Source organism: Vigna unguiculata, chromosome 6 (genome assembly GCF_004118075.2).
Source record: "Vigna unguiculata cultivar IT97K-499-35 chromosome 6, ASM411807v1, whole genome shotgun sequence".
NCBI lineage: Eukaryota > Viridiplantae > Streptophyta > Magnoliopsida > Fabales > Fabaceae > Vigna > Vigna unguiculata.
Genome location: NC_040284.1, coordinates 19,876,505 through 19,890,839, shown reverse-complemented (window position 1 = coordinate 19,890,839; position 14,335 = coordinate 19,876,505).

The window sequence follows — 14,335 nt, the reverse complement described above, 5'->3', positions numbered from 1 at the left end:
CTTTAAGATCTTTCTCTCTCCTTCTGTGCTCACTATTCTCTTTAGTTTAGTACTGTTAATCTCAACGGATACTTCTGTTCACTCACATTTTCTTATTGATTAGTTCCATATAAATTAATTTTATATTTATAACAATTAATTGTGGAAATTGAATTTTGTAACTATTATATATATATATATATATATATATATATATATATATATATATATATATATATATATATATATTAAGTTTTTGTTATGTACACAAACCACACATGAATACTGAAAGTGTTTCATTTTATAATTATAATCATGATTAAAAAAAATTATAATCGGACTCGGAGAAATGAAAAAAAAAAATTAGAAGAAGAAAAGAAAGGAGAGTATACCATTAAAATTTAATTTAACCAAAAAGTGATTTCAATAAAGCTATAGAAATCTAAAACATTTATTTTTATTATCATTATTACATGTATATTCAAACAATTTTTTCATAAGAAATTAAAAAATAATAATAAAGCAAATCAAATTAGTATTTCATAAGTTAATTAGAAGAAGCTTAACATAAAATAGTTTTAATTCATAAAATGTTTAGTCATTTATTTTATAGACTCTACTTATTTATTATATACTTAATTCCATTTCTCCGTAGTTTTCTTCATTTTTATTAGAGATATGAAAATCGATTTTAACCCGTGAGTCAATCTAGTTAATCATAAGTTTGAGCTGAACTAAGTAAAAAAAAATTCAGCTTTTATTTTTAATGTGGGTTGAAGTGAGTTTGACTCAGTTAATCTACAGATTAAACAGGTTCAAACTGAGTTGAAGGTAAGTTAATCTATAACTCATTGGCAACAACACTTTATTAGTATTTTTTTATCATTTTTTATAAATTTTTAATTAAAATTATTTACTACTTTTAATTATATAAATCCACAATTTGATATTTTAAAGTACTATAATACTGTTTAATAATATTTGAATAGTTTAGATATTTAATTTATTTGTTTTTTCTGATGGTCAAGTTAGATGCTTTAATTTTTCAATTACTATCTTTATAATAATATTTAGAAAATTAGGTAAACTCCTTGATTTCACTATTATAGAAAAAAATTCAACACTATTAATCGAGTCAATCCATTTTTATTGTACTATAATAAATATATAAAATAAATTGCAAGAAATAAAACATCCATAAATGAGTCAATCTAATAACTTGTCAACTCTTTATAAAATATATAGAATCGAACTGGTTGCAAAAGTTATGACTTACCAAAATATGAGTTGAATTGAATGACTATTTTTTAACTCAATATATATCAAACAATCCGTGTAAGCCAAGTCTACTTGACACCCCCTAATTTTCATATTCAACCTTATGCTTAATGCTTAATGACACAGAAACAGAAAATGAAATATACATATACAAAGTGATTTTGAATTAATTTTATTAATATTTTAACAATACTTTATAATAAAAATTATCATTATAGAATAGCGCACTTAAATCTATAATCAAATTTATTATTCTAGAATAAGGTTTAAAAAACTTTAAAATATATTATAGAATGGTTGTTATAGAATATAGAAACATCTCTAAATGCTTTATTCCTAAATTTATATAATAATATTTATTGACTGAGTTATTGGATTTATCAGAAAAGCTTCATCAAGAAGACATACTTATTATTGACTTTTATCATACTTTTATTGTAACGACTTTCAAATTCAATTTAGAATAAATATTTTAGAATATATCTTAAGTTTTTGAAAGGTTACTTTATACAAAAAATTAAAAAATAAGCAATTCTTAATTGTTAAGAATTGACTTTGGATTATACATTTTCATATGTATTTCATAATCTTTATTTTGAAATAAGTTCCTTTATAATAGTATACGATCAAAAGATGTTTAATACATTTTAGATTATATTTTCCAATAACCATACAGACTTTTAAATATCATTTTTGTTATTCCATTATAATGGAGGTGTGGTAGAAAAAACAATTGACCATTCGACTAAGGGAAAGTGGGCTTTACCAGTTTTGGATTATGAGTTTCCCTAAGCAAATGTTATTCGTATTTTTCTTTCTGCATTCCATTATTACTAATTGCACTCCCATACCAACAAAGAAATATTAAGATATCCATTCTTTTCTTCACTGCTCCACTTAAAAAAAAAAAACTCAAAAGAGAGGAAGTTATTACTAGAAAAAAAAAACCTTTTTTTTTCAAAACGTATTTTAATCGTTTGAAAAATTTGTTTCGAAAAATTTATTCCAAAAAGTGTGTTTTAGAAAACTTATTCTACAATATATTTTTCCTCCGGAAAAAGCTTATTTTGAAATGCATATTTAATGTGTTGTAGAAAACTTGTTTTAGAAGTTGTGTTTCAGAAATCTTTTCTAAAATTTTTGTTTTGAAGAACCTATTCTCGAGATCGTGTTATGAGAATTTTAGAAAACCTAGAACAAATAATTTAGAAATCACTTCTTTTACAAAAGGCAAATTGTCATTTGAAAAATTATAGGGTGTAGAAAGAAAAAAGTCATTTTATTTTTGTTTGTAATACAATGACATGCCAACTCACCCACTTTATATATACTCTTCATTGTTTCATTGTCAAGGTTCAGACTTGACGATGGGACATGCAGAGAATGTCTTGGTTCCTCTAGTGGAGTATTGGAACCCCACCTCCATCCATTAACAAGACAACAAGGTTCAGACTTGACAATGGGGCATGCAGAGAATGTCTTGGTTCCTCTAGTGGAGTATTGGAACCCCACCTCACCCATTAACAAGACGACGATTGTGATGTCTATGAAGAAAATTATGACATGTCAATCACAAAAATTATCTCATGTCATTGAGATATCTTCAATGTTATATATATATATATATATATATATATATATATATATATATATATATATATATATATATATATATATATATATATATATATATTAATAGATTAATTCACTCAAATCATGAATCCACATATATTAGATATTTAATTTTTAAACTGCACATGATTGCACGTGATATTATTTAATTGTTTATTTTTATTTTTCATTTTCAAATGTTGAATAAGTTTCCTAGTAAAAGTAAATGTTCCTAGATTTTAAAAGAGAATATCTCAATTAGGTTTTTCTTCTATTAAAACAGTGTTATAAATGTATTTCAAATGAAGAGGAAGGTGGACATGTACACATTTTGGAATAGTTTTGATGGAACTAATTAGCAATAGAAAGACATTGGACAATAGTTTGGGTGAAGAAATGTGTCACTTGATTATCGTAGGATTCTAGACAACATGGAAAACATCCCACAAGTAATTGATGAAAGTTTGAACCTTAATGACAAAACAATGGAAAACATATGTAAAATGGTTGAACTGACATGTCATTGCACTACCCCTGAACCTAATAAAAGGCCTGATATGGGGCATGCCGTGAATGTCTTGGTTTCTTTGGTGGAGCAATGAAACCCCACCTCCACCCATCAACAAAGAGATGGTTATGATGTGATCTATGAAGAAAATTCTGACATATCAATAACAAAAATTCTCTTAAGCCGTTGGTGTGTATATATATATATATATATATATATATATATATATATATATATATATATATATATATATTTTTTTTTTAATGGATTAATTCACTCAAATCATGCATCCATATATTATTAGATATTTATTTTTTAAACTACACGTGATGTTTTTTATTTGTTTATTTTTCATTTTCAGTTGTTGAATAAGTTTCATAGTTAGAGTAAATGTTCTTATATTTTAGGAGATAATATCTCAATTAGTTTATAAATGTATTTCAAATGACGAGGAGATCGGACGTGTACACATTTAGAATAGTTTTGATAGAACTAATAAGCGGTAGAAAAACATTGGAAGTAGTTTGGGTGAAGAAATGTGTCCCTTGGTTTCATGGTTTCGTAGGATTCTGGACAACATGGAAAACATCCCACAAGGTAAGTGATGAAAGTCTGAACCTTGACAATGCAACAATGGGAAGCATATGTAAAGTGGTTGAGCTGGCATGTCATTGCACTGCTCCTGAGCCTAATAAAAGGCATGATATGAGGCATGTAGTAAATGTCTTGGTTCCTCTAGTGGAATAGTGGAACCCTACTTCCACCCATCAACAAGAAGGCAGTTGTGATGTGATCTATGAAGAAAATTATGACATGTCAATGACGAAAATTCTCTCGAACCATTGAGATATCTTCAATTATATATATATATATATATATATATATATATATATATATATATATATATATATATATATATATATATATATTAGATATTAATTTTTTAAACTGCATATGATTGCACTTGATATTTTTTATTTCTTTATTTATCATTTTCAGTTGTTGAATAAGTTTCCTAGTCAAAGTAAATGTTCGTAGATTTTAGGAGAGAATATCTCAATTAGTTTTTTCTTCGGTTAGTGCAGTGTTATAAATGTATTTCAAATGTCGAGGAAAGTGGATGTGTATGCATTCAGAATAGTTTTGATGGAACTAATTAGTGGTAGAAAGGCATTGGACAATAGTTTGAGTGAAGAAATGTGTCACTTGGTTTCAAGGTTTTGTAGGATTGTAGACAACATCGAAGACATCCCACAGGTAACTGATAAAAGTTTGAACCTTGACTATGAAAAAATGGAGAACATATGTAAAATGGTTGAGCTGGCATGTCATTGCACTGCTCCTGAACCTAATAAAAGACCTAATATGGAGCATGCAATGAATGTTTTGGTTCCTCTGGTGGAGCAATATTGGAACCCCACCTCCACCCACCCATCAACAAGAAGAGGATTCTAATGTGATCTATGAAGAAAATTATGACATGTCAATAACGAAAATTCTCTCAAGCTATTAAAGTATAGTCTCTATTTTTCTGTTATGGGTTGTTAAAATCATTTCCTTTCTGTTTTGCTTTTCTTCAGAACTTAGCTCTATATAAACTAAGTTTCTGTTTTTTTAAGAAGTGTGTTGATCAATGAAAGTTATATGTCTTTTCTCCGCTCATTACCCTATGTTATTTTCAATAAACTAACATGGTATCAGTTTGGTAATATTCTTCTTCGTTTATGCTCTCTTTCTTTCTGCTTCTTGATTGACCATGGCTCAACCCAGCCAAAATCCTCCGGATCATCTCATAAATCCGGCAAACCCTTTATATCTCCACCCGGGTGAAAACCCAGCCCTTGTTCTTGTTTCATCTCCCCTACTGAAAACACCTTCCATCAATGGCAAAGAGAAATTGTAACATCCCTAAGGAATATTACTGATATTAAATAAATAAAAATTTGAAATCCAACAAGTGCTGCATTTAATATAAACTATTTCCCAAAACACGGAAAATTTAAAACTTTAAAATTAAAAATCCATAAATCCAGGAGTTCATAATTCATAAACCGAATTAAAAGTCAAAAACTCCCAAAGGGATTACATAATTTCCTCAAAGTTAAAAATGTACATCTATACAAAATTATCCCCCTGCTAGCCCTCGCTTCGCGTCTAAGTGTCTCCTGGCCCACCTGTCACATCATCTGCTCCCGGATAACAAGTTATCCGATCATCGCCACACACACACAGATAGGGTGAGCTATGCACAATAAAACATAAACAGATATATGTGAAGTAAATATGCTTCCCCACCCAAAACAATATAAGTACAAAACTCATAATTTCCAAATCACCCAACCATGACCTCATAGTCCTTCATGAGTCATAGATATGAACTAGGTCTTGGGACTTCCTTGTGCTCCCACGAAACTGACTCATTCGTGGTCCAACCCTATGAGCCTATCCCGCTCATAGTCCTGCCCTATAGACTCCTCGTCTGTAGTAAAAACATCCAAGTCTCACACTTGGACCCTGGCACGCACGCAATCACCGTATTATGGACTCCTCGCCCAATAGTAGCCGACAGGAACATAACAGTTCCTTGCCCATCGTGCGCCCGACACATGCAATCACCATACTAAGGACTCCTCGCCCATTAGTAGCCGACGGGAACTCAACCAGTTCCATGCCCATCATGTGTCCAACCACCGAGCACATCCCAGACCCCTATTGGACTTAGTCCTTCAAGCCCAAACATCACACCACATGCATATACAAATCCATCCTTATGATAAACAACCAAAACACGCACTCACAAACACATGAAAAACAGTAACTCACATAAACTCGCTTAAGTTAGGGACCTCTCGCCCAAGCTAAGCCCTCAGCCTCGCTTAGGCTAGCTCACCTCGCCTGAGCGAGCTTTAAACAGTGCCCACAGTACGTTATCTCGCTTAGGCGAGATCCCCTCGCCTGGGCGAGCCACCAATTCGCCTAAAACCACATCCAACCTCGCCTAGACGAGTATTCAACCACACACACACACAAGAGAACACTTCGCGAACTTGCTTAGGTGAGCTACTCTCGCCTAGGCGAGAGTGTCAGTCGCTCAAAACTCAAAACATCTCGCCTGGGCGAGATATCGCGCTCAAAACTTCCAGGTTCTCCTCGCGACCTCACTTAGGCGAATGCCTCTCACCTGAGCGAGAGACCATGTCGCTCAAACCTCTCCTGGGTCGCCTAGGCGAGAACCACGAATCAGAGCTCAACGTGAGATTCTGCAATTCTCGCTTAGGCGAGGTGGACCCGCTTGGGCGAGACTTGCAGGGTTTCGAGTCTGATCACGCACCCACTTCGCCAAAACCATACCAAAATACTATCCAAACGCTACCAACACAATGTAATGGAAAACAAACATCAGAAACAAGCATTATCTCCAATTAAGCTACCAAAACACAATACTTAGGCTTCCACATCCATTCCATACCTAAAACCCTCATTCCCAAAACATATAATGCATTACAGGATTATGCGCACAACATCAATCAATAAAGCTTTCTCTCACCATACATAATGTACGAATTTCATGCCACAGAAATCAATTGAAAACAGAATTGACCCAAAACCATAACACATGTCAATCAATTTAAGCGCATAAGGACAACTCCCCTAACCTGTGAATCTTTGCTTCCAAAGGTTGCCTAATTCCTGACTTTGTGATTGCTAGAACCCTCCCTTTTTGCTCTCTCAACCACCACCGCTTTGCTCTTAATCCCGTTTAGCTTTCTCACTCAAAACTCGTAATCCTTTCTCACTCAAGTTTTCATACTTCCAAAACCCTTCTAATGGCCTAATTCTCCCTTTTTATATGACTCCCAATTGTGGTAAAAAAGAATAAAACAAAAATTGACTTTTTAATGCCTATTATTACCTTTCATAAGCTATTATAGACTGTTTTTCTAACTCCCTTGGCTGGCCCACTACCTCTAGGGCTTTCCCACCCTTTCACATTCAGACCACAAGCATTATAGCAAAAATAAAAAGATTAATTTGCTCTCATCAAGGTTTGAACCCATGACCTTCCACTCATAAGGCCAAAGCACAACCACTATGCCAAATCCCATTTAGTGATACACACAATCAACATATGTTTACATTTCAAATTCCACACTCTTACATATTATTAAAATAAATCATAAAACAACAACACAAAATTGGCAAACATAGGACTCAAACCCAAGTCCTCTCACACAATTAAAGTACTCTTAACCACATGAGCTAGTACTTTTCCACACACATTAAACCACAATTAATGCCATAAAGGTGTCTTCTACCCGCCTTTATTAATTAATTAATTATTTAATTAATTAATTTTCCTGGGTCTTACAGAAATGATGGTGGCTCTCGAAACCAAGAACAAAGAACAGTTTGTAATGGTAGTCTTCCATGCCCTCCTATCGACGATCCTCTCCACGATGCCTGGCGTCGCTGCAACGCATGGTCATGGCTTGGCTCACACGCTCTATGAGTGCTTTAATCGAACAGTCTGTCATGTGGATGGACACTGCTCTCGAGATATGGATTGATATTAAGGAACACTGTCAGTATAGAATCTACATCACATGAGTCACAACAAACCACTGAATGTATATCACGAGTTTCTACTCGTCCCAAGAAGCTACCAAATTTCAACTATGGACTATTTCCAAATTAAGTTCAAACTTTAGGGACCAAAAGCATATTTTTTCCAGTTTTGTGAAAAGCGTCGACTAGGCTGATGCTAGTTTTTTTTTATAAAAAAAAAATTAAATAACACGTTGCACGCCGTTTGTTATTTTTAACGTCGTCCAAAAATAGGGACTAAAAACAATGATTTTGAAAGTACAGGGACTAAACAATGACCAAGTTTCAATCAGAGACCATTTCCAAATTTGGGTCAAACTTGAGAGACCAAAAACATATTTTTCCCTAAATTTAATAATTAAAATTTATATTTAAACTCATGTTTCATACCATAATTTTTAAATAACTTTAATATAACTAATATAATCATATCAATAACAATAATAATAATTATAATATTGTTATAAAATATTATACTATTTCTTTTATATTTAATTTAATTTATTTACAAACCATTCAAAATATATATATATATATATATATATATATATATATTATATTTGTCTATATTTAAAAACATATTAGTCATAGATAAAGTGAAAACATTTCATCTTCATTCTTAATGTGACTCATCATGTGGACCACACAATTGGGACAACAACTCTAGTCAGGTGATGAAGTAGCTAATATCAACAAATGATTGCTAGTCCATGGGTCCATGGTCCTTTTTTTTTGTCTCTAAAATTTTAAGTCTCTTTTAAATTTTATTATTTGAATGGTTATGTTATTAATATCCGATTTACATAAACTTCATCTATGACTAACATTTACAATAAAATTTGGTAATACTCAAACAAATTGACTTTATGTAGTTTCTATTTTAAAGTTTGTTACAAACATAACATAATAGTGTTTTCCTTATTTTATGTCATTGTATCGAAAGTTTATTTAAAAAAATTAAATATTTAGGTTTAATTTTTATCATATTCACTATTCATTTTAAGAGAATTTTAAAATTTTTAAATAATTAAAAACAACTTCTAACATTTCCATAAAAACAAAATTGTAAATGACTTACACGATAGACAATAATTTACTTATTTGATTGATGAAAGAATGTAATTCTTTCCTTTAGTATGTGGGATCAAGTAGAGTCCAATTTTATGTGTCATAATTTACTGAGAGTTGTTGTTGATTATATATGTGTGTGACAGAGAGACAGAGAAAGTGTGTGTGAGTGCATGTAGTCATTTCTAAGGAGGAAATACTGTGTTATATGATTATACTTATTTTTTTCTTACTTTCTTTCTTGCGTTCTTTCTTGCTTTCTTTCTGCCTTGCTTTCATGCTTTCTTTTCTGTTTTTTTCTTGCTTTTTTTTTCACGTTTTCTTTCTTGTTTTTGTTCTGGCTTTCTTTCTCTGTTGTTGCTTTTGTTCCCGCCTTTCTTTCTTTTTTGCTTTCTTGCTTTCTTTTTTGATTCCTTTCTTTCTTGCTTGCTTTCTTTCTTCCTTTCTTTCTTGCTTATTTCCTGCTTTATTTCTTGCTTGCTTCCTTTCTTGCTTTCTTTCTTGTTTATTGCTTCATTTCTTTCTTGCTTTATTTCTCGTGTTCTTTCATGGTTTCTTTCTTTCTTACTTTCTTTCTCACATTCTTTCTTGCTTTCTTCCTTCTTTTCTTGCTTACTTGATTGATTACTTGCTTGCTTTCTTTCTTGGTTAGAAGTGAAACAACATTAGACGACTAAGAGAAAAAGTCTAACAAATATAATAAGGTTGATCAATTAGTGAAATTTCTTAAGTAGATTGCTTAAGAGATTGGTCATAGCTTCAGGTGGAGGTGAACTAGTATAAATCCTTTAAGTACATTTTCTCTATCCCTACTCTTTACTTTGAATAGTTTGTGTGTTTTCTTGTTTGTGTTCGTATTGTTTAAATTTGTTACATGCTTTATTTGTCCTCCTTCTAAAGCCACATTACACCAACATGTGTATGTCTAATGCAAAAGTAGTCATTTCCAAGGAGGAAAGACTATGTTATATGTTTATATGATATATTGAATGATGATTCTGAAGAAGATTATCCTAACTCTTTTAATTATCAGACTTATAGAGAAAGATATTTAAGTGGAGATTTGATGGAGGATCCTACAATCTAGAGAGGGGTGGTATGAAAAAGGATTGTGTCTCGTAGATAGAAGGATTTACCTATCATATCATAAGGATTTACTTCCTGATATGTAAGTCCAAGTAGAGTCCAATCTTATGCCATATTCTCTAAGAGGGTGTATAACAAGTGCAAAATATCTAAGTTTATTCAATGCATAAGTCTCTTGGAAGAAGAACATTGTGTCAGTAAAAATTATTACATCGTTTGAATGATATTGTGTATCTTGGATGTGATGTGTAGGGATGTGAAATCCAACTATTATTTGGATATCAACTACTCCTAACTAAAACCTTGAGTATTAATTAGAACTCAACCACTCCTAATTAACCTACAAAGTATTGTTTGGAACACAACCCCTCTTGGATAAAAATTAAAATATTTACAAAGAAAGTAGTTTAAGAGAGATTACGAGATTAGTCATTATAAGAGAGGTTAAGTTTTACGAAAAATACAAGATAATTCCACTCTTTTAGTACTCTTGAACACAAACAATGTTCGTTTTTACAACTACAAGGCTAAAGATAGCTTGAAAACTTGAGGTTGTTCTTGTTGCAATACTTCTATGAACCTTCTTTCTTTAAAGAAATCTTTTATATATAGAGCAAAAGAAGGAAAGAATAATTGCACATCCTTTGTAGTTGTTGTGAGGGTTTTCTATTAGTACTACTTTTTCTTGCATTTAATCATTCATTAAGGTTTCAAGACACATTAAATGTTCTTGAATTAACATTGAATGTGTGTGATTTCTTTGACAACACATTTGGAGCATGATAGAACTTCACAGGCCAAGACATGTGGCTTTTCTTCATACTTTGAGCAAAGTGTATGGCTTAACACAATTTACTGACTCTATAACATTGTCCACCTTTTCTAGAAAAGTAGTTTGCAAGAAGCAACTTTCAACATATTCTTCTTTAACAATTGAAGAAGCATATAAACTTGGCAAGCATAAAATAAACATTTGTTAAAGTTTGACATGTATTATGAAATGTTTCAAACTTGTGTGTGTCAAGTCAAGTATACTCATTGTTTGTTCAAACTAAAGTTTATAAGATGAAATATGTGCACAACATTTTGCATTTGTCAAATGAAGCATAATATAAACATTATTTACACTTGTCCAACCACACAACTTGTGTTTATTGGGCTAAATTAGATACTTTGTGTCTAACATGATCTATGACACATCAAACTTAGGACAAAGGTTGGATCACAATAAAGAAGATTGAGTTGTACTGGTTCAATGGTATTTAGTACCATTAAAACCTGAATAATCTTGAACATGTTCAACTCAATCTTCCCCCAAGTGACTCAAACTTTATCCTAAGTTTGACTTCTTTTTTTACTAACTCTTTTTTAACTTTATCAAAGATCTTTTCTTTAGTACGCAACACCCAAACTGAAACAAGTTCAGAAATCCCATTTCATTGTAGTTTTTTTTTCATTGGTAGTAAAAATGAACCAAGGTGAGAATTGAGGTTCGATTTTGATTTTAAATGTCATGAAAGTAAAAAAAAATGCAAACTTTTTTACCATATTCTCACAAACAAACATGACAAACAAAACAAGAGGATATTGATGCAAAATCATGATTGAGTTTCCCTAATAAACAATCACCGTCAAAATTGAAAATGCAAAGATTAGCAAACAAATCTCAACGGCAAAGCAAAGCCAACGACAACGCAAATAATCTCCAAACCACCACCATTTCGTTGTTAGAGAACAAACCATAACCCGCAAGAACATTTTCGTTGTTTTCGTATAGTAAGAAATGAGGAAGACAACTCTGAATATGATATACAGAAAGAAATTTATGTGTGACATCTTATTGTTTGATGTAAAACAGATCATTATTGAACACTATATAGTCGGACATATATTAATATAACTTATTGGTGATATTTTTTTATGTGGATTTCTTCACTATCAAATGTAAATTACATGCCGAATATTTTTGTATAAATGCATGTTATCTATGTATTATGTTTTGTAAAAATATAATATCTTTTGAATATTGTTATATGTGATTTGTGTATGTATAAATGAAATGAAGTTGTGATTATATATATATATATATATATATATATATATATATAAAATATGAAATGAATTCATGTATATATAATTATTTGTTTACGTTCTAACAGTTTCATCTCAATTAAAACTCTACCAACAAATGATTGATTTGTACCAAAAAATCCCAATTAAACAGTTAAATATCGAAGCAGTAACTTCATCCTTTTTAATCCAATTAAATAAAAACCTATAAATACAATTAATACACTCTTTAAGTTAAAGTCTTTGCAAAAAAAACTTCAAACAAACTATGTATATAACAGTTATAATATATAAATAGGAATAATTTCTTATATCGGTTTTACAAAATTAAATTAGACTCAATTCATTTTAAAAAATATACCTTGCAGTCAAGGCCAAACTACCCTAGAGAGGGATTACTGTAAGAACACCAAAACGAAGAAGAACCAAATCCGGCACTGAATGTTTACCGATTATGATTGTAAAACTAATTATCTTAGCTAAAACTCGAAAGCACAAGAATGAGTTAATAGCTTATTAGTGGCTAGCCACTACAGTAATGGAACTATAACAACATTTTTATGTTTTCTTGAAACCTATGATGCACCGAAACTTCAATTTGATTTACGTATTCATATTCGACACGTATCATGTCCGATACTTTAAAATATTGAATGATACTTATCAATGAAGTATCTAATTTATAAAATAGTTGTACACTACAATAAAATCTTTGAATAATGACTAATTTTAGTGATAAACAATAATTAGTCACTATATATTGACCAAACTGACAACTAAAATAGTTTCAATGATGAATTGATTTTTAAATTGGTCACTAACATTAGCTACAAGGTTTTAACTACCAAAATAATTGGTCTCTAATTAGAAAATTTGGATTCACACATTAACAATCATATATTTATTATGTTTGTTAGAATTATTGTACGTTTTTTATTATTCATATATTACGTATCTATCACGTATCGTATCCTATTATTTTAAAATAAATGTATCGACGTATCGGATACACGTATCGTATCTGTTGATGCACTTTTAGTACAATTTTAATTGTTAATTATTATAAACATAAAAAATAGTAATTTATTTGATGATAATAATCACCACATATTTGTTTTATCAAGTAAGCATCTCATTGACCAATCCAAAGTTTATATTATAATAATAATAATAATAAAATAAAATACTTGATGATGAACCATGCATGATGTATGACACCCCTTTAATCCTTGTCCATCCATTGTAATCAAAGCACTAACCTAGCTATCTAGCATGACTTTAACTAAGGATGAAATTACAAAAGGACAGAACAATAGCCATAAATGAGAGAATATACATATTTCAGTGTGTTCCATCTGCATCACAAAACTGGAAAAATAAAATACGTGTATGTTAATGTTATTGAATGGGTTCTTCACCACTTTTTATTTTATTTTTTATTTTATAATTGTTTGGGTACTGATTGGAACATCTTCGTCATCTTTAAATCTGTGTCGCACATTAATTTACGTAAATGTATGTAGGGAACATGATGAGGCTTCACTTTTGGTACTAAAGTTATGCAAGTTCGTTAATGGAGGCATCCCATGAAGAATGAGAGTACCTATATTACTTGTTATATTAAAATGTGATGAAAAAGGAGTAGGGATTTTTTTAATCACGTGTCGTTCATACGGTTTATGTTACCTTTGATGGACTGCTAGCAACATTCAAGTCTTTTCAAATATAGTTTACCCATCAACACTAACAAAAGTGATAGAGATTTCTGAGATATGGAATTTGATTATGGTTCATATCACTTCCAATACAAAATATATTAGGTTGAAAGGAAAATACACACGTTGTATGACTTCAAACAAAGAACAAGAGGACCGATAAAAAGAGAATATAATTATTCAATCTATTGGAAATTTTATATCGATTATATATATATATATATATATATATATATATATATATATATATATATATATATATATATATATATATATATATATATATATATATATATATATATATATGTTAGAAGTTGACTTTAAGCCTAACTTAACCCCACAAAACCACAAAATTGACTTGTTAAGAAGTGAGTCTTATCTCTAGTTGATGTGGGACTTCCATCACACCCCCTCA